General features: G+C 36.1%; 1 protein-coding gene across 5 annotated transcripts in view; it reads right to left on the bottom strand.

Moving 5' to 3' along the window:
• Window positions 1-20,065, bottom strand: part of BMAL2 (basic helix-loop-helix ARNT like 2) — a 126,225-nt gene that overhangs the window by 87,017 nt on the left and 19,143 nt on the right. The gene's annotated exons all lie outside the window — the stretch shown is intronic.

Genomic DNA, 20,065 nt, shown 5'->3' with positions numbered 1-20,065 from the left:
CTGCATTACTTGCATATCATTGTGATAATAACGTTACAGTGTTATTACAAATTCTTTATAAATGATTCTAATGGCTGCATAATATACCATCGTGTAGCTGTGTGCTACTTAACCACTCTTCTATTGTTGGAATGTATATTTGGTTTTTTTTCACTATCATAAATATGTATGGTGCTTTTATCTATGTGTATAAAACTTTTTATCTACTGGTTATTTCTTTTCATCTTCTAGTCATTATTATTATTTTTGGGGGATAGCATCCCAGAAATGAGTTAACAAGGTTATGGGACATGAATATTTTTAACCCTGAATTGCTAAATATGATAGTAAAATCCTTTTGGTCTAAACTGTAGTTTACTAAATGTTTTATAAAATGTAAAAATCAGAATCGCTGAACTAAAAATAACTTATAGTCTAAATGTAGGCCTCTCTGAATATATTTCTCATATTAAAATTGACCTAACAAGTTTAAACTCATTTGCACCTTATAACATAGACTGAAATATATAAGCAATATTTACAAGGAGAATGCAATACATCTTACAGTAAGAGTGGGAGCTTTTTAACACATCTCTAGCAGTAACTGATAGAGTGAGCATTCAAAAATAATGATATAAGAAATGTGATCCACACAACAGACAAGCTTGATATGACAGACATATATAGACCACTATACCTAGCAGCTTCAAAATCCAGTGTTGTTTGTTTTGAGGTACCCATGGGGCATTTATACTGGACCAAAAAGATTGATATTACACATGAAACATTTTCTGACTACAATGTAATTATGCTAGACACCATAAAAAGGTTGAAATTTAATGAGCTAATAATTTATTTTATGAAATTAGGAAAAGAAGACTAAAATAAATCTAAAGAATTAGGAGAAAGAAAATCATTAAAATAATACCAGAAATAATGAAATAGAATACAAATTAGTACAGATCAAAAAAGCTAAACATAGGTTCTTCCAAAACATTGGAAACTCTAATAACCTTATGGCAAGATTTTTCCAAAATAAGGAAAGAGGGAATAAATGAATAAAGACAGGAATGAAGATGGGGTCATAATTTTAGATGCTCTAGAGATATAAAAGATAAATTCTCATGAATTTAGAAAAACATTATTCTAAAAATTTGAAAATTTAGATGAAATGGAAAAATTTGTAGGGAATTTTTTTTATTGAGGTATAGTCGATTCACAATATGTAATTGTGACACACTAATTGTGTTAGTTTCAGGTGTACAGCAAAGCGATTCGATTGTACATATATATAATATATGTACTTTTTCAGGTTCTTCTCCATTAGAGGTTATTACAAGATATTGAATATAGTTCCCTCTGCTATACAGTAAATCCTTGTTATTTATCTATTTTATACATAGAAGTGAGTATCTGTTAATCCCATACTCCTAATTTATCCCTCCTCCCACCTTGTCTTTGGTAACTATAAGTTTGTTTTCTATGACTGTGAGTCTGTTTTGTAAATAAATTTATTTGTATTACTTTTAAGATTCTACATATAAATATATCATATATTTGTCCCTAGAGAACTTTAACTGACAGAAAACGAAGCAAAGAGAAATAAAAACCTGCATATTCCTATATTCTTTCTTACACATACTATCCCAATATATAGTAAACTCAACTCTTTTTATGAGGCTTATAGAAATTTGATATTAAAATTCAACAATGGCAATACAATAAAGGATAACTATAGGCCCATCTCATTCATGAGCAAAGATACAAAAATCTTAACAAAATATTAGCAAACAAAATTCAGAAATGTATAAAGAGAATAACCCATCATGACCAAGACAGCTTTATCCCTGGAACACAAGACTGGTTTAATATTAGTAAATTAATGAATATAATTTACCACAATAGCAGCTTAGTAGAAAAATATGATTATCCTAATAGATTCAGAAATATTAACGAAGAAACACTGAAAGAATTCTTTTTACAATCCAAAACAAGAAGATCTTTTATCAGTACCCTTTCAACACTGTATTGGAAGAACTGCTAGTAGAATAAGGCAAGAAAACAATATATGAAGTATAAGAATTGGAAAGGAAGAAAAAAAATTTGTCATTATTGGGAAATGACATGATTGAGAATACAAAAAACACAAAATAATCAACATATAAATTATTAAAACTAGGGAGTGTATCAAGGTTGACTGTTTGTAAAGTCAATATATAAAAATCAACTGCTTTTCTAATCACCAGCAACAAACTGTAAGAAAATGATATTTTAAAAAACATAAATTATAATAACTTCAAAAAATATATAGTACCTAAAGAATAAATGTATTTAGAATAAATGTATAACCTAATAAAAGTATACAAGGTCTTTCTGGAGAAAATTATAAAAATTTATTTAAAATATTGAAAAAGATTCAAATAAATGGAAACATACACCATGCTTATGTACTGGAGGTCTCAATATCAAAGATGTCAATTCTCCTAAAATACACGTGTAATTCCTCTCAAAATATTCTTTTTTTTGGTGGGACTTCACAAGCTGAATATAAAATGCACATGAAAGTGCCATGAGTTATGAACAGCTAAGGGAAATGTGGGAGAACTGGACCTCTCATATATCAAGACATTATAAAGCTATGGCAATTAAGACAGTGTGGTATTGGTACGGAGATAGACCAAAGGAAAAGAACGGAGAGCCCAGACATGTAAATATGGATATCCGCTAAATGTCAGAGATGGAATTTTCAGATCAATGTGAGGAGACCAGCTTTTTAATAAACAGTCCTGGGCCAACTGATTTTCTCTATGGAAAAGAATAAAACCAGATCCCCTACTACCATATGCCAAATATAAAAATCAAACCAAATATAAACATTCAACTCAACTGGATTGAAGACCTAAATGTAAAAGGCCAAAATAAACAGAGAATACTCTGAAGGAGAAAGAATATCTCTGTTATTGGCGTAGAAAGAATTTCCCAAAACAAAAACTAAAAACAATAAAGGAAAAGACTGATCAATTCAATCTTCTTAAAATTAAGTTAACTTTGATCAAAAGACACTATAAAGAGAATAAAACCGCAAGTCACAGACTGGGAGAAGATGTTTGCTACACACATAAACAATAAAGTGTTACCATGTAGACTGTATAAAGAATGCCTGTGCATCATTAAGAAAAAGACCAACACAAAAACCCAGCAGAAAACTGGATAAAAGACTTTAATGGGCACTTCATAAAAGAAATTCTAATTGTCAGTACAAAAATGAAAAGATACTCAACCTCATTAGTAATCAGGAAAATCCAAAGTAAACTATAGTGATAGACTATATACCCATCTAATGGCTACAAATGAAAAGTTTGATGATACCAAGTGTAAGTGAGAAAACAGAGCAATGGAAAGAGAAACGGAACACTCATGCTCTGTTGGTGGGAAAGTACATTGCTACAACACTTTGGAAACCTTTTTTGCATTACTTAATAAAGTAGAACACATGCAAATAATATGGTTTAGCATTTCACTTCTAAGTATATGGAAAATTCTTAATATATCTTAAGAGATATGTACAAGAAATACATTCACAGCATTGCTTGCAGTTGAACAACAAAAAATAATGAGAACTGGAAACTATAATTTCCATCAACAGATGGATAAATTGCTTATTCATTGAATGGAATACCAAGAATAGTAAAAATGAATAAAGTACTGATATACTCAGCATGGATGAATCTCAAGATAATGATGCTAGGTAAAAAAAAAAAAAAAGTCACAGACAAAACAGTAGCATGTTTTTAAAAAAACTGCATAAAGTTCAAAAGCAGGTAAAACTAACTAATATGTTTTTACTGATATCTACATAAGTTACCTCACTATATAGAAAAGAAAGGGAACAGCTAACACAAAAGTTAGAATTCTCTTTGGGAGAAGAAAGTGGGGTGCAATCAGTGAGGGATATACAGGTACTTTTTTTTTTTGCCTTTATTCTGTTGAGGTAGGTTCCCTCTATGACCACTTTCTGGAGAGTTTTTATCATAAATGGGTGTTGAATTTTGTCAAAAGCTTTATCAGCATCTATTGAGATGATCGTACGGTTTTTATTCTTCAATTTGTTAATATGGTGTATCACATTGGTTGATTTGCATATATTGAAGAATCCTTGCATCCCTGGGATAAATCCCACTTGATCATGGTGCATGATCCTTTTAATGTGTTGTCAGATTCTGTATGCTACTATTTTGTTGAGGATTTTTGCATCTATATTCATCAGTGATATTGGTCTGTAATTTTCTTTTTTTGTAGTATCTTTGTCTGGTTTTGGTATCAGGGTGATGGTGGCCTCATACAATGAGTTTGGGAGTGTTCCTTCCTCTGCAATTTTTGGGAAGAGTTTGAGAAGGATGGGTGTTAGCTGTTCTCTAAATGTTTGATAGAATTCACCTGTGAAGCCATCTGGTCCTGGACTTTTGTTTGTTGGAAGATTTTTAATCACAGTTTCAATTTCATTACTTGTGATTGGTCTCTTCATATTTTCTATTTCTTCCTGGTTCAGTCTTGGAAGGTTATACCTTTCTAAGAATTTGTCCATTTCTTCCAGGTTGTCCATTTTATTGGCATAGAGTTACTTGTAGTAGTCTCTTAGTATGCTTTGCATTTCTGCGGTATCTGTTGTAACTTCTCCTTTTACATTTCTATTTTTATTGATTTGAGTCCTCTCCCTCTTTTTCTTGACAAGTCTGGCTAATGGTTTAGCAATTTTGTTTATCTTCTCAAAGAACCAGCTTTTAGTTTTATTGATCTTTGCTTCTATTTCATTTATTTCTGCTCTGATCTTTATGATTTCTTTCCTTCTGCTAACTTTGGGTTTCGTTTGTTCTTCTTTCCCTAGTTTCTTTAGGTGTAAGGTTAGATTGTTTATTTGAGATTTTTCTTGTTTCTAGACGTAGGCTTGTATAGCTATAAATTTCCCTCTTAGAACTGCTTTTGATGCATCCCATAGGTTTTGGATCATCGTGTTTTCATTGTCATTTGTCTATAGGTATTTTTTGCTTTCCTCTTTGATTTCTTCAGTGATCTCTTGGTTATTTAGTAACGTATTGCTTAGCCTCCATGTGTTTGTTTTTTACATTTTTTTCCCTGTAATCCATTTCTAATCTCATAAACGTTGCGGTCAGAGAAGATGCTTGATATGATTTCAATTTTCTTAAATTTACTGAGGCTTGATTTGTGACCCAATATGTGATCTATGCTGGAGAATGTTCTGCACGCACTTGAGAAGGAAGTATAATCTGCTGGTTTTGGATGGAATGTCCTATAAATATCAATTAAATCTATCTGGTCTATTATGTCATTTAAAGCTTCTGTTTCCTTATTTATTTTCATTTTGGATGTCTGTCCATTGGTGTAAGTGAGGTGTTAAAAGTCCCCCACTATTATTGTGTTAATGTTGATTTCCTGTTTTATAGGTGTCAGCAGTTACCTTATGTATTGAGGTGCTCCTATGTTGGGTGCATATATATTTATAATTGTTATATCTTTTTCTTGGATTGATCTCTTGATCATTATGTAGTGTCCTTCTTGTCTCTTGTAACATTCTTTATTTTAAAATCTATTTTATCTGATATGAGTATTGCTACTCCAGCTTTCTTTTGATTTCCATTTGCATGGAATATCTTTTTCCATCCCCTCACTTTCAGTCTGTATGTGTCCCTAGGTCTGAAGTGGGTCTCTTGTAGACAGCATATATATGGTTCTTGTTTTTGTACCCATTCAGCAAGCCTGTGTCGTTTGACTGGAGCATTTAATCCATTCACGTTTAAGGTAATTATCGATATGTATGTTCCTATTACCATTTTCTTAATTATTTTGGGTTTTTGTAGGTCCTTTTCTTCTCTTGTGTTTCCCACTTAGAGAAGTTCCTTTAGCATTTGTTGTAGAGCTGGTTTGGTGGTGCTGAATTCTCTTAGCTTTTGCTTGTCTGTAAAGCTTTTGATTTCTCCAGTGAATCTGAATGTGATTCTTGCAGAGTAGAGTAATCTTGGTTGTACGTTCCTCCCTTTCATCACTTTAAGTATATCATGCCATTCCCTTCTGGCTTGTAGAGTTTCTGCTGAGAAATCAGCTGTTATCCTTATGGGAGTTCCCTTGTATGTTATTTGTCGCTTTTCCCTTGCTGCTTTCAATAATTTTTCTTTGTCTTTAATTTTTGCCAATTTGATAAGTATGTGTCTCAGCGTGTTTCTCCTTGGGTTTATCCCATATGGCACTCGCTGCACTTTCTGGACTTGAGTGGCTATTTCCTTTCCCGTGTTAGGGAAGTTTTCGACTATAATGTCTTCAAATATTTCTTCAGGTCCTTTCTCTCTCTCATCTCCTTCTGGGACCCCTATAATGCGAATGTTGTTGCATTTAATGTTGTCCCAGAGGTCTCTTACGCTGTCTTCATTTGTTTTCATTCTTTTTTCTTTTTTCTGTTCCGCAGCAGTGAATTCCACCATTCTGTCTTCCAGGTCACTCATCCATTCTTCTGCCTCAGTTATTTTGCTATTGATTCCTTCTAGTGTAGTTTTCATTTCATTTACTGTATTGATCATCTCTGTTTGTTTGTTCTTTAATTCTTCTAGGTCTTTGTTAAATATTTCTTGCATCTTCTCGATCTTTGCCTCCATTCTTTTTCCGAGGTCCTGGATCATGTTCACTATCCTTATTCTGAATTCTTTTTCTGGAAAGTTGCCTATCTCCACTTCATTTAGTTGTTTTTCTGGGGTTTTACCTTGTTCCTTCATCTGGTACATAGCACTCTGCCTTTTCATCTTGTCTATCTTTCTATGAATGTGGTTTTTGTTCCACAGGCTGCAGGATTGTAGTTCCTCTTGCATCTGCTGTCTGCCCTCCATACAGGTACTTCTAAGGAATTCATGTTCCACTTCTTAACCTAGGTGTGGGTTCACAGAGAATTGTTTTGTTTTCATCCTTTAAACTACATATGTAATTTTTACAGTCCTCTGTAGGTATAATGGATCTCACCATAAAGAAGGGAGGAGAATAATTTTACCAATGATCGTTGGGAATGAAGTTTCTAATTTACTATATCCCAAGACTTTTAGGCCTGGACTCTCTTCATGGGACCAATTCGGGACCATCAGATACCACATGAGATTAATTACGGTTTCAGCCCCTAGGCTTCGTTCTAATGTATTTTGAATGGCAGAACACCATCTGTCTCCAGAGAAAAATGTGGGGAAATTTATGAGATTAAATAGCAGATCAAAAGGAAAAATTCACTATGTAATATTAGACCCCTCCCATTTCCCTCCCACCCCCCAACACAGACTCAAGCAGGCACACTCTTTCCCTCACATAAGTTCAAAACAGAAATAAAATGAAGATCCCTTTTTGCCTCTCATTCTAGAAGTCACAATCTCCACGTTTTAATCCTTCTTTCTTATTAACCTTGAAAATAAGAAATGGACTATCTTTAGGCAGGCAGAATAATATGCTTCTTTTCATGAAATCAAATCTGAATCACCTAAGGGGCTTATTTTTATATTCCTTAATGGGTGGGGGAGTATTGCCCCATAATTAGCTATGTTCCATCATGAAGCTATGTCAGTAGAAGTGTATTCAAAACAGGGCTTTCTGTAAACAAAAGGAAAAGATGGGTTAATGGGACTACGTAGTTCTGGAAGAAAGGATCTGTTCCTTGGAAACAATTCATGTAGTGGATTTTTATTTGTTAGGTGACTCACAATTTAAAGAGTAAAGCTTTCTTTTTAACCTTCCAGTTTACTTTACTTTCAGCCTCCACATATACTTATGTAGAAGATGAGATCATGTGTTGAGAACTGAAATTTAACTCTGTTTTTATATAACTCATTTTGGAGGTATGATTTAACACTTTGGTATTGTCTTTCCTCAGCAATTGGGTCACTTCTCAATGGCGAAAGTAATTTGTGTTATTTAACACTCGGTAAAATAACGCAGAATTTAGATTGAAAAAAGATACTGTGATTATCTTTTACAAAGGAAGTTTGTGGTTTTATTTAAAATGAGATCCACAGTAAATCTCGCTCCACTCTATGTGCATCTCCCTGGTGATGGTAATCAATCTAACAATATTTTAAAGTATTTAGTATCAAACTGCTCAAGCATGGAAATAAATTGTGGGATATGAGCTGCTGCTTAGAAGCCATAAGCAGGGGAGACCAAGTAGCCACGTGGCTTAGGCCCATAGTTACAAAGCGGTTCAACTTTAAAATCTGACATTATGCTTGAGAGAATATATTTACACACATACATATACATGTGCACACACATTTGATTCACAGAGGTGCAGTGGCAGGATGGAAAAAATATACTTCTTTAAAAACAAAAAATTTTGTCCCATTACCTAGTTTCCTTGCCAGTGTGCTGCATGTTAAAATTTAAATTATTCCATGAATAATTTTTGTTGTTAAAAACCATTTTTTCAATGTAAACATTTAAATTACTTCCTTAAAAAATGGAAGTGGCCTTTGCTTCTTACCTTCTGAGAGTCTATGCTCACAAAATCTTTTTAATCTGGTCTACACATGTAAGCTGAGGCACCTGGTGGTCTACTGTCTAGGATTCGATGCTTTCCCACTATAAACTGGTGGGTTTTTTTTCCTTTGGACAAGTCATTTAACATATCTGAGCCTGTTTCTTTAATACAGAAGTAATTTCCTGCAAACCTCATGGTTTCTTTTGGGAATCAAGTAATGTATTTGAAATCTGTCTGAAAGCCAAAAGTTTAATGATGCTAAGTAACTAGTCCAGCGAAATTTGAGTCCAGTGTTTTTGTTTTGTTTTACTTTTTGTTTTCCAAAGGAAAAATTTTTTAAAATTGAAGTATAGCTGATAGAGGGACTTCCCTGGTGGTGCAGTGGTTAAGAATCCACCTGCCAATGCAGAGGACACAGGTTCAATACCTGGTCTGGGAAGATCACACATGCCGCGGAACAACTGAGCCCAGGTGCCACAACTACTGAGCCTGCACTCTAGAGCCCATGCGCCACAACTACTGAAGCCCACGGGCCCTAGAGCCCGAGCGCCGCAACTACTGAGCCTGCGTGCTGCAACTACTGAAGCCCACGCACCTAAAGCCTGTGCTCCGCAACAAGAGAAGCCACCGCGGTGAGAAGCCTGTGCACCACAACGAAGAGTAGCCCCTGCTCGCTGCAACTAGAGAAAAGCCCGCGTGCAGCAACGAAGGCCCAATGCAGCCAAAAATAAATTAAAAAAAAAAAGTACAGTTGATGTACAGTATTACATAAGTTACAGGTGTACAATATAGTGATTCACAATTTTTAAAGGTTATATTCCATCTCTAGTTATTATAAAATATTGGCAATACTCCCTGTGTTGTACAATATACCATTGTAGCTTATTTTATACATAATACTTTGTATCTCTAAATCCTCTACTCCTATAGTGCCCCTCCCCCCGCTCCCCTCTCCCTACTGGTAACCACTAGTTTGTTCTCTATATCTGTGAGTCTGCATTTTTTTAGGTTACATTCACTAGTTTGTTCTATTTTTTTGGTTCCACATAAGTGATATCATATGATATTTGTCTTTCTCTGTCTGACTTATTTCACTTAGCATAATACCCTCCAAGTCTATCCATGTTGCTGCAAATGGCAAAATTTCATTCTTTTTTATGGCTGAGTAGTAGTCCATTGTGTGTGTGTGTGTGTGTGTGTGTGTGTGTATCTTCTTTATCCATTCATCTCTTGATGGACATTTAGGTTGCTTCCGTATCTTGATAATTGTAAAGAATGCTTCTATGAACATTGGAGTGCATGTATCTTTTGGAATTAGTGTTTTCTGGTTTTTTCCAGATAAATACCCAGGAGTGGGGAATTCCCTGGCAGTCCAGTGGTTAGGACTCCATGCTCTTCACTGCCAAGGGCCCAGGTTCAATCCCTGGTTGGGGAACTAAAATCCCATAAACTGCATGGCACGGCCAAAAAAAAAAAAAAAACAAACCCAAGAGTGGAATTGCTGGTTCATATGATAGTTCGATTTTTAGCTTTTTGCAAAACCTCCATACTATATTCCACAGTGGCTGTACCAATTTACATTCCCACCAACAGTGTACAAGGGTTCCCTTTTCTCCCCATCCTTGGCAACACTTGTTACTTGTGGTAGTTTTAATGATAGCCATTCTGACAGGTGTGAGGTGATATCTCATTGTGGTTTTGATTTGCATTTCCCAGATGATTAGCAATGTTGAGCATCTTTCCATGTGCCTGTTGGCCATCTGCATGTCCTCTTCGGAAAAAATGTCTATTCAGTTCTCCTGCCAATTTTTTAATCTGGTTGTTTGTTTTTTATATGTTGAGTTGTATAAGCTATTTATATATGTTGAATATTAACCCCTTATCAGTCATATCATTTACAAATATCTTCTCCCATTCAGTAGGTTGTCTTTTTGCTTTGTTAATGGTTTCCTTTGCTGGGCTAAAGCTTTTAAGTTTAACTAGGTCCCACTTGTTTATTTTTGCTTTTATTTTCTTTGCTTTCGGAGCCAGATCCAAAAAAACTGCTACAATTTATGTCAAAGAGTATTCTGCCTATGTTCTCTTATAGGAATTTTATGATTTCCAGTTTTACACTTAGGTCTTTAATCCATTTTGAGTTTATTTTTGTATATGATGTTAGAGAATGTTCTAATTTCTTTCTTTCTTTTTTTTTTTTTTGCAGTACACGGGCCTCTCACTGTCATGGCCTCTGCCATTGCGGAGCACAGACTCCGGACACACAGGCTCAGCGGACATGGCTCATGGGCCCAGCTGCTCCGCAGCATGTGGGATCCTCCCAGACCAGGGCATGAACCCGTGTCCCCTGCATCAGCAGGCGGACTCTCAACCACTGCACCACCAGGGGAGCCCTAATTTCATTCTTTTACAAGTAGCTGTCCAGTTTTCCCAGTACCACTTATTGAAGAGACTGTCTTTTCTCCATTGTATATTCTTGCTTCCTTTGTCATAGATTTACAATAAGTGTGTGGGTTTATTTCTGGGCTCTCTTTTCTGTTCCAATGATCTATGTGTCTGTTTTTGTACCAGTGCCATACTATTTTGAATACTGTAGCTTTGTAGTATAGTGTGAAGACAGGGAGTGTGATTTCTCCACCTCTGTTCTCTTTTCTAAAGACTGTTTTGGCTATTCGAAGTCTTTTGTGTCTCCATACAAACTTTAAAATTATTTGTTCTAGTTCTGTGAAAAAAGCCACTGATATTTTGATAGGGATTACACTGAACCTGCAGCCTGTCTTGGGTAGTATGGTCATTTTAATAATATTAATTATTCCAATCCAAGAACATGGTATAGCTTTCTGTTTGTGTCATCTTCAATTTCTTTCATCAGTGTCTTATAGTTTTCTGAGTACAGATCTTTTACCTCTTAGGTAGGTTTATTCCTAGATATTTTATTCTTTTTGATGCAATGATAAATGGGATTGTTTCCTTCATTTCTCCAATACTTTATTAGTGTATAGAAATGCAACATTTCTGTACATTAATTTTGTATCCTGAAACTTTACCAAATTCATTGATGAGCTCTAGTAGTTTTCTGATGGCATCTTTAGGATTTTCTATGTGTAGTAGGATGTCATCTGCAAAGAGTGACAGTTTTACTTCTTCTTTTCCAATCTGGATGACTTTTATTTCTTTTTCTTGTCTGATTTTGTAGCTAGGACTTCCAGTACTATATTGAATAAAAGTGGTGAGAGTGGGCATCCTTGTCTTGTTCCTGATCTTAGAGAAACTGCTTTCAGCTTTTCACCACTGAGGATGATGTGAGCTATGGGTTTGTCATATACGGCCTTTATTATGTTGAGGTATGTTTCCTCTATGCCCACTTTCCTGAGAGGTTTTTTTTTTTTTATCATAAATGGATGTTGAATTTTGTCAAAAGCTTTTTCTATATCTATTGAGATGTTCATACAGTTTTTAATTCTTCAATTTGTTAATGTGGTATATCACACTGATTGATTTGTGAATATTAAAAAATTCTTGCATCCCTGGGATAAATCCCACTTGATCATTGTGTATGATTCTTTTAATCTATTGTTGGATTCAGTTTGCTAGTATTTTGTTGAGGATTTTTGTATCTATGTTCATCAGTTGATATGGACCTGCAATTTTCTTTTTTTGTGATAACTTTTTCTGCTTTTGGTATCAGGGTGATGCTGGCCTCACAGAATAAGTTCAAGAGTGTTCCTTCCTCTACAACTTTTTGGAATAGTTTGAGAAGGACAGATGTTAACTCTTCTCTGAATGTTTGGTAGAATCCACCTGTGAAGCCACCTGGTCCTGGACTTTTGTTTTTTGGGAGTTTTAAAATTACTGATTCAATTTCAGTACTGGTAATTGGTCTGTTCATATTTTCTATTTCCTTTTGGTTCAGTCTTGGGAAATTTGCACCTTTCTAAGAATTTGTCCATTTCTTCTAGGTTGTCCATTTTATTGACATAGAGTTGTTCTTAGCAGTCTCTTATGATCCTTGGTATTTCTGTGGTGTCAGTTGTAACTTCTCCTTTTTCATTTCTGATTTTGTTGATTTGGGCCCTCTCCCTTTTTTTCTAGATGAATCTGGTTAAAGGTTTATCAATTTTGTTATATCTTCAAAGAAACAGCTTTTAGTTCCATTGATCTTTTCTGTATTTGTCCCTACTTCATTTATTTCCGCTCTGATCTTTATGATTTCTTTCCTTCTATTAATTTTGGGTTTTGTTTCTTCTTCTTTCTCTAGTTGCTTTAGGTGTCAGGTTAGGTTGTTTATTTAAGATTTTTCTTCTTTCCTGAGGTAGGCTTGTATCACTATAAACTTCCCTCTTAGAACTACTTTTGCTGCATCCCCTAGGTTTTAGATTGTCATGTGTTTGTTTTCATTTGTCTCCTCTTTGATTTCTTCAGTGATCCCTTGGTTGTTTAGTAGCATATTGTTTAGCCTCCAAATGTTTGTGTTTTTGTAATTTTTTTCTTGTAGTTGATTTCTAGTCTCATAGCATTGTGACCAGAAAAGATGCCTGATGTGATTTCAATTTTCTTAAATTTACTGAGGCTTGTTTTGTGGCCTAGCATGTGATCTATCCTGGAGAATGTTCCATGTGCACTTGAAAAGAATGTGTATTCTGCTGCTTTCAGATGCAATGCTCTCCCTATATATAACAATTAAGTCCATCTGGTCTGATGTGTCATTTAAGGTCAGAGTTTCCTTATTAATTTTCCATCTGGATGATCTGTCCATTGATGTAAGTGGGGTGTTAAAGCCCCCTACTATTATTGTGTTACTGCCAATTTCTCCTTTTAGGTCCATTAATATTTGCCTTATATATTTAGGTGCTCCTATGTTAGGCACATATATATTTACAATTGTTATATCTTCCTCTTGATTGATCACTTGATAATTATGTAGTGCCCTTCTTTGTCTCTTTTAACAGTCTTTGTTTTAAAGTCTATTTTGCCTGATATAAATATTGCTACTCCACCTTTCCTTTGATTTCCATTTGCACAGAATACCTTTCTCCATTCCCTCACCTTCAGTCTGTGTGTGTCTTTAGAATCAAATTGAGTCTCTTGTAGGCAGCATATATACAGGTCTTTTTTGGTATTCATTTAGCCACTCTATGTCTTTTGACTGCAGCATATAATCCATTTACATTTAAGGTAATTATTGATATGTATGTTCTTACTGCTATTTGGTTAATTGTTTTGGGGTTGTTTTGTAGGTCTTTCTTTCCCTTCTTTTGTTCTCTTCTCTTGTGATGATGACTATCTTTAGTGTTATGTTTGGATTCATTTTCCTTTTTTTGTGTGTATATTAAAGATTTTTGATTTGTGGTTACCATGAGGTTTTTATATAGCTATTGATCTATCTATCTATCTATCTGTCTATCTACCTATCTATGGTTGTTTTAAGTTGTGGGTCTCTTAATTAAAATGCATTTTAACAACCCTGCATTTGTACTCTCCTCCCCTCATAATTAGTGTTTTTGATATCACATTTTACATCTAATTGTTTTGTGTATCCCTTAACTGCTTATTGTGGATATAGATGATTTTACTACTTTTGTCTTTTAACCTTCCTACAAGCTTTGTGTGTGGATGATTTCTTACCTTTACTGTGTGTTTGCTGTTACTGGTGAGCTTTTCATTTCGTAATTTTCTTGTTTCTAGTTGTGGCCTTTTCTTTTTCACTTAGAGAAATTCCTTCAACATTTTTTGTAAAGCTAGCTTGGTGGTGCTGAACTCTCTTAGCTTTTGTCTGTAAAGCTTTCAATCTCTCCATCCAATCTGAATGAGAGACTTGCTGGGTAGAATATTCTTGGTTTAGGTTTTTCCCTTTCATCACTGTAGATATATCATGCCACTCCTTTATGGTCTGCAGAGTTTCTATTGAAAAGTCAGCTGAAAGCCTTATGGGAGTTCCCTTGTATGCTATTGCTCTTCCCTTGCTGTTTGTAATATTCTCTTTATCTTTAATTTTTATCATTTTAATTACAGTATATCTTGGTTTGTTCCTCTTTGGGTTAATCCTGTATGGGACTCTCTGTACTTCCTGGACTTGGGTGACTGTTCCCTTTCCCAGGTTAGGGAATTTTTCAGCTATTATTTCTTCAAATATGTTCTCAGCCACTTTCTCTCTCTTCTCCTTCTGGGACCCCTATAATGTGAATATTAGTGCGCTTGATGTTGTCCCAGAGGCCTCTTAAACTGTCATTTCTTTTCATTCAAAAAAAGTCCATTGTTGATGAACCACTGCAGATGCTTAAGGTGTCAGTCAAGAAAAGGAACTGAGTTACATGTCTTTGAATCTTTTTTTAATTAAAAAATGTTAAACTTTTAATTTTGAAATAATTTCAGACTTGTAAAAATAATACAAAGAATTCCCATATACCCTTCAATCAGATTCCCCAAATGGTAATGTCTTACTTAACTCCAGTCTAATTATCAAGACCAGGATATTAACACCGATGTAGTATTATTATTTAATTTATACACCTTATTCAAATTTTGCCAATTTTCCCCCTAATGTCCAGAATCCAATCCAGGATCACATGATACATTTAAGTGTCTATTATTTGTCCTCAGTTTTCTTTAAACATCTGGTTTTCTTTCATCTTTTTTGAGATTTTTGAAGGGTACTGGGCAGGTATTGTATAGACTGTCTTTCAGTTTAACTCTTTCTGTTATTCCCTCATGACTAAATTCAGGTTATGCACTTTTTTCAAGAATACCACAGAATTGGTTTCTGTGTCCTTCTCAGTACTAAATGCTTTCACTTTAAATTTAATTGCTTCTGGTGCGTTTTGTTGCCTCATTAAGATCCTCTTCTTCAGGATGCCAAATGGTGTTCAGCTCATGGAATCCACAGAAGAAGAAGGCAGGGGAAAGATTTATGAGATCCTCTAATTAGGCTGTAAGCTCCATCACTGGAAAGCTTTCAGAATCATGTCATTTTTTAGCTCCAAATCTTAGCACAGGGGCTGACATATGGTGTTTAGGGTTTGCTGAAGGAATGAATCACATTTCATTTCATTACCCCCAGACATTCAAAAGAGAATCTGAAAGAGGTGTAAAATCAGGATTTCCAGATTCATGTATTTGGGCTGCTGGGATGATGAAATTCCCAGAATAAGGAATATGCAAATCCCCACTGTACCTACTTCACAAACAAGGAGGCCTACTCCCTACCATTACTTCATTTTTACTATTTTTCTTTCACAAAATGAAAAATATACCTGATTGTCCGCTGGAAAAAAAAAAAAAGGCACTGTGTGGCATGAGATTTGGCAATCGGAAGTAGCTCTCTGGAATAACAAGCAGTAGTTGTTTCACAGGTTTGTGCTAATGCATTACAATGGAAACCAAATACTGTTTCTCACCACTGACAAATTACTGTAAGATGCTTACTCAATAATAAAAATGCAGTACTAGTTGGCACTATTCAAGAAAAATACCAACTTGCTATATATATAGAAATTATGAAAAAGCTTTTGCTCAGCAGAGATTAAAAACACAGTATTATTCCACAATATTTTTTAAGAATTTAACCCAGGTGGACAATATGTCTAAAAGGGTTAAGATTTAGTACCTGCCCTTAAGAAGCTTATGATCCTGTATATGTTTGTGCATATGCAGGGGAACAGACATAGAAATCAAATACTGAATGCAATTAGACCTAGATGGAGACACAGGTTTGTGAGTTTATGCTGCCAGAACACAGAAGGAAGGGCACTTAATTCTGTTTTGGGAAAGGAGTAACATTTGAAAGCATTTTCTGGATGGGTATTTCAGACTAAGAGAACACCATGAACAGGAGGTGAAACAAACGCATTTAGTATAATCCTATGCTATCATTAAAAATGACGTTTGGGTAATGAATCCAGAAAACATATCAAAGTCAGGCGTTAGAAAATGCATCTGCTGATATGACTCTGATCAGTAAAATTGGACTTTTTCAAAACAAACTTTACCTTCTCACACATGAACCTAAATGCACACTAAATTGACAGAACACCTATCAGACCAGAAACCAGATACCTAATCATCATGCACCATCCAGAAATGCAGCTTCCCAGGAAAATTCAAAATAGGGATGAGGTTTAGATTCACTGATATTTTGGACTTCCCTGGTGGTGCAGTGGTTAAGAATTCTCCTGCCAATGCAGGAGACACGGGTTTGATCCCTAGTCCAAGAAGATCCCACATTCCGCGGAGCAACGAAGCCCGTGCACCACAACTACTGAGCCTGTGCTCTAGAGCCCATGAGCCACAACTACTGATCCTGCGTGCCACAACTACTGAAGCCCACGCGCCTAGAACCCGAGCTCCGCAACAAGAGAAGCCACTGCAATGAGAAGCTGCGCACCACAATGAAGAGTAGCCCCTGCTCGCCGCAACTAGAGAAAGCCCATGCACAGCAAAGAAGACCCACTGCAGCCAAAAATAAATAAATAAGTTTATTTCAAAAATGTATATAAAAAAAGGATTCATTGATATTTCATGCAAGTCCATCAAGATTTATTTATCCATGAATCCTTACTACACTTGGAAAAGGCAGGCAAGTGTGTCCCCCATGACCACCTTTCCTGAATTCCAATCCAAACAGCCATACAAACCCTGAAGAAAAGCAGATATTTAGCCAGACTGGTCTTAACTGAAGCCAGCAGAGTATCTTGCTCAAAATGGGGGTTCATAGTGGGTGTTGAGATCCAAGAGCCTAATTAGGTAATTTTCCAAATTTCCATCCATTCTCTTCAACAGGACTTGTCAACAGAATCTTCACACTTCAAACACCCCTACTCTTTTTGAAGGGTACTCAATTTCAGACTCCAGTGCATGCCTTCCTATTCTGGAAGAATTGCACCTGTGATAACCTGGTTCTTCCACCATCTCAGCCTCAGTCACCGTGGAAGAGGAGAAGAATCTGAACTTTGATTCAAAGGCAGGATTTCTACGTGGGTCTACCTACAGGGAGAAAATGAAGGAAACCACGTGGACACCCAGACAAAGTCTTATGAGGGAGACACTTTGCATTCACTAATAAATTAGCATCCTGTTTTTACATGTCAAAAAAATGACATTTAACGTCTCTCCCTATGATACCAGCCTGTGTCACTGGTCTCCCTCTTCTGTTCGTTGAAAAGTGCAACACCTTTGGCAAGTGGGTGTGGCTTGGAGGAAGACGTTTCAGGGGCTGATAGAAGTTATATTCTAGGAAGCACTTATTTTCTTGTAGCACCATCCAGTTGCTGCATTTGAAGAACACTCTACTTGGTATTTGCCCTGTTATTTAATCTAAAGTCAGAGGGCCTGGAATTTTATTTTATTTTAATTTTGGTCTTATTTATACATGTTTAATTCACATGCACTCTTTTCCTTTTTTTTTTGAAATAGAAAAACTTTTAATGACGTATAGTTGATTTACAATACTGTGGCAATCTCTGCTGTAGAGCAAAGCGACTCAGTTGTACACAGAGACATTCTTTTTTAATATTCTTGTCCATTATGGTTTATCACAGGTATTGTATACAGTTCCCTGTGCTGTACATTAGGACCTTGTTTTTTATTCATTCTGAATGTAACAGTTTGCATCCACCAACCCCAAACTCCCAGTCCACCCCTCTCCATCACCTCCTCTTCCCTGGCAACCACAAGTCTGCTCTCTATGTCCACGAGTCTGTTTGTGTTTTGTAGATGTGTTCATTTGTGCCATATTTTAGGTTCCACATATAAGTGATATCATATATTTGCCTTTCTCTTTCTGACTTACTTAACTCTGTATGATAATCTCTAGTTGCATCCATGTTGCTGCAAATGGCATTATTTTGTTCTTTTTCATGGCTGAGTAGTATTCCATTGCATATATGTACCACATCTTCTTTATCCATTCACCTGTCAATGGACATTTAGGTTGTTTTCATGTTTTGGCTATTGTGAACAGTGCTGCTATGAACAGAGGGGTGCATGTATCTTTTTGAATTATAGTTTTGTCTGGGTATATTCCCAGGAGTGGGATTGCTGTATCATATGGTAATTCTGTTTTTAGTTTTCTGAGGAACCTCCATACTGTTCTCCATAATGGTTGTACCAACTTACATTCCCACCGACAGTGTAGGAGGGTTCCCTTTTCTCCACACAGAGGGTCTGGAATTTTAACCTGACCTGTGGACCAGAGAGGTTGAAAGTGCTTTACTCTTGGCTGTTACTCACGTTGCCCTTCTGCCTGGGAGTCTGTCTGGCCCCTTTCCATAAACATTTTTTTTCCAACGCTTACAGCTCTTCAGTAGAAACTTGTTACATGCATCATCATTTGTGAAGTTGGAGAGTCACAGCTTCAGCTATTTGACAGGCTTCCCACAGTGAAGGCTTTGATCTCTAACACTCAGGAAATCTCGCAGCAAGCGGCTCTCCCATCTCTCCTTTCCTGCTGTACCGCCTCACACAGGGCTCTGAGGAGCACACTCCTTCTCAGGTGATGGGCACTCCCTACTTGGCCACCTCACACAGGGCTCTGAGGAGCACGCTCCTTCTCAGGTGATGGGCACTCCCTACTTGGTCTGTTAATAGGCAATGTGAGGCAGAAATAAGAGGACATAATTTTAACTTTGTCTTAGCACCCATTTGGATGCTGTTATGGAGTGAATGTGTCCCACAAAATTCATATAAAATCTAATCCCCAATGTGATTATGTTTGGAGGTGGGGTCTTTGGGAGGTAATTAGATCCTGAGAGTGGAGTCCTCAAGAATGGGATTAGTGCCTTATCAGAAGAGGCCAGAGAGCTGGCTGTCTTTCTGTCACATGAGGCTACACCAAGAAGCTGGCCAGCTGCACCATCAGAGCACTCTCTCCAGAACCCAACCACACTGAAACCCTGATCTCAGATTTCCAGCCTGCAGAACCATGAGAAATAAATATCTGTTGTTGACAAAAAATAAAATAATGTTTATGGGTTTTATAACTATGGAAAATGTTTATGTAACATTTAGTTTAAAAAGCAGGATGAAACACACAGAGACTACATAATATCAAGAAACTAAGATAATGTATTTTCAGGGAGAAAAAAATCTAGAAAGAAACACAGTGAAATGTTTCCAAGTGTTTTGTCTGAGTGGCCAATTAAAGCTTTTCTTCCTTTTTACTTTTCTGTATTGTTCTAAAATTTTACAAGTGTCATGTCTTACTTTTGTAAGACATACCTACAGTTCAGAAAGAAAAAAGAATATATATGAACTATTAGGGAATAGCAAGTAGATCCGTATGGCTGCATACAGTGTGAAACATTAGGAAATCAAGCTGGAAACACAGACTGAGCTAGTTGGTGGAGGGCCCTGGATGTCCTACTGCGGAGTCTGAGCTTGATTTCCAGGTAGCAGGGAGCTAGTGAAGTTACCTAGCACTGCATTTCAGCCCCCTTTGTTTCTTGGCCAATCAGCACGAAGGCAGAGGGCACATTTGTTCTCTCTTCTAGGAACTAGTCTTCCCATCATAAGCTACAACTTTTATCCTAATGCATTCCACCTTTGTCCAACCTGAACGGCTCACTTCTTACCTGGGTC

Source organism: Orcinus orca, chromosome 11 (genome assembly GCF_937001465.1).
Source record: "Orcinus orca chromosome 11, mOrcOrc1.1, whole genome shotgun sequence".
NCBI lineage: Eukaryota > Metazoa > Chordata > Mammalia > Artiodactyla > Delphinidae > Orcinus > Orcinus orca.
Note: the sequence above shows the minus strand (reverse complement) of the source record. Positions and strands in the feature narration are given on the sequence as shown.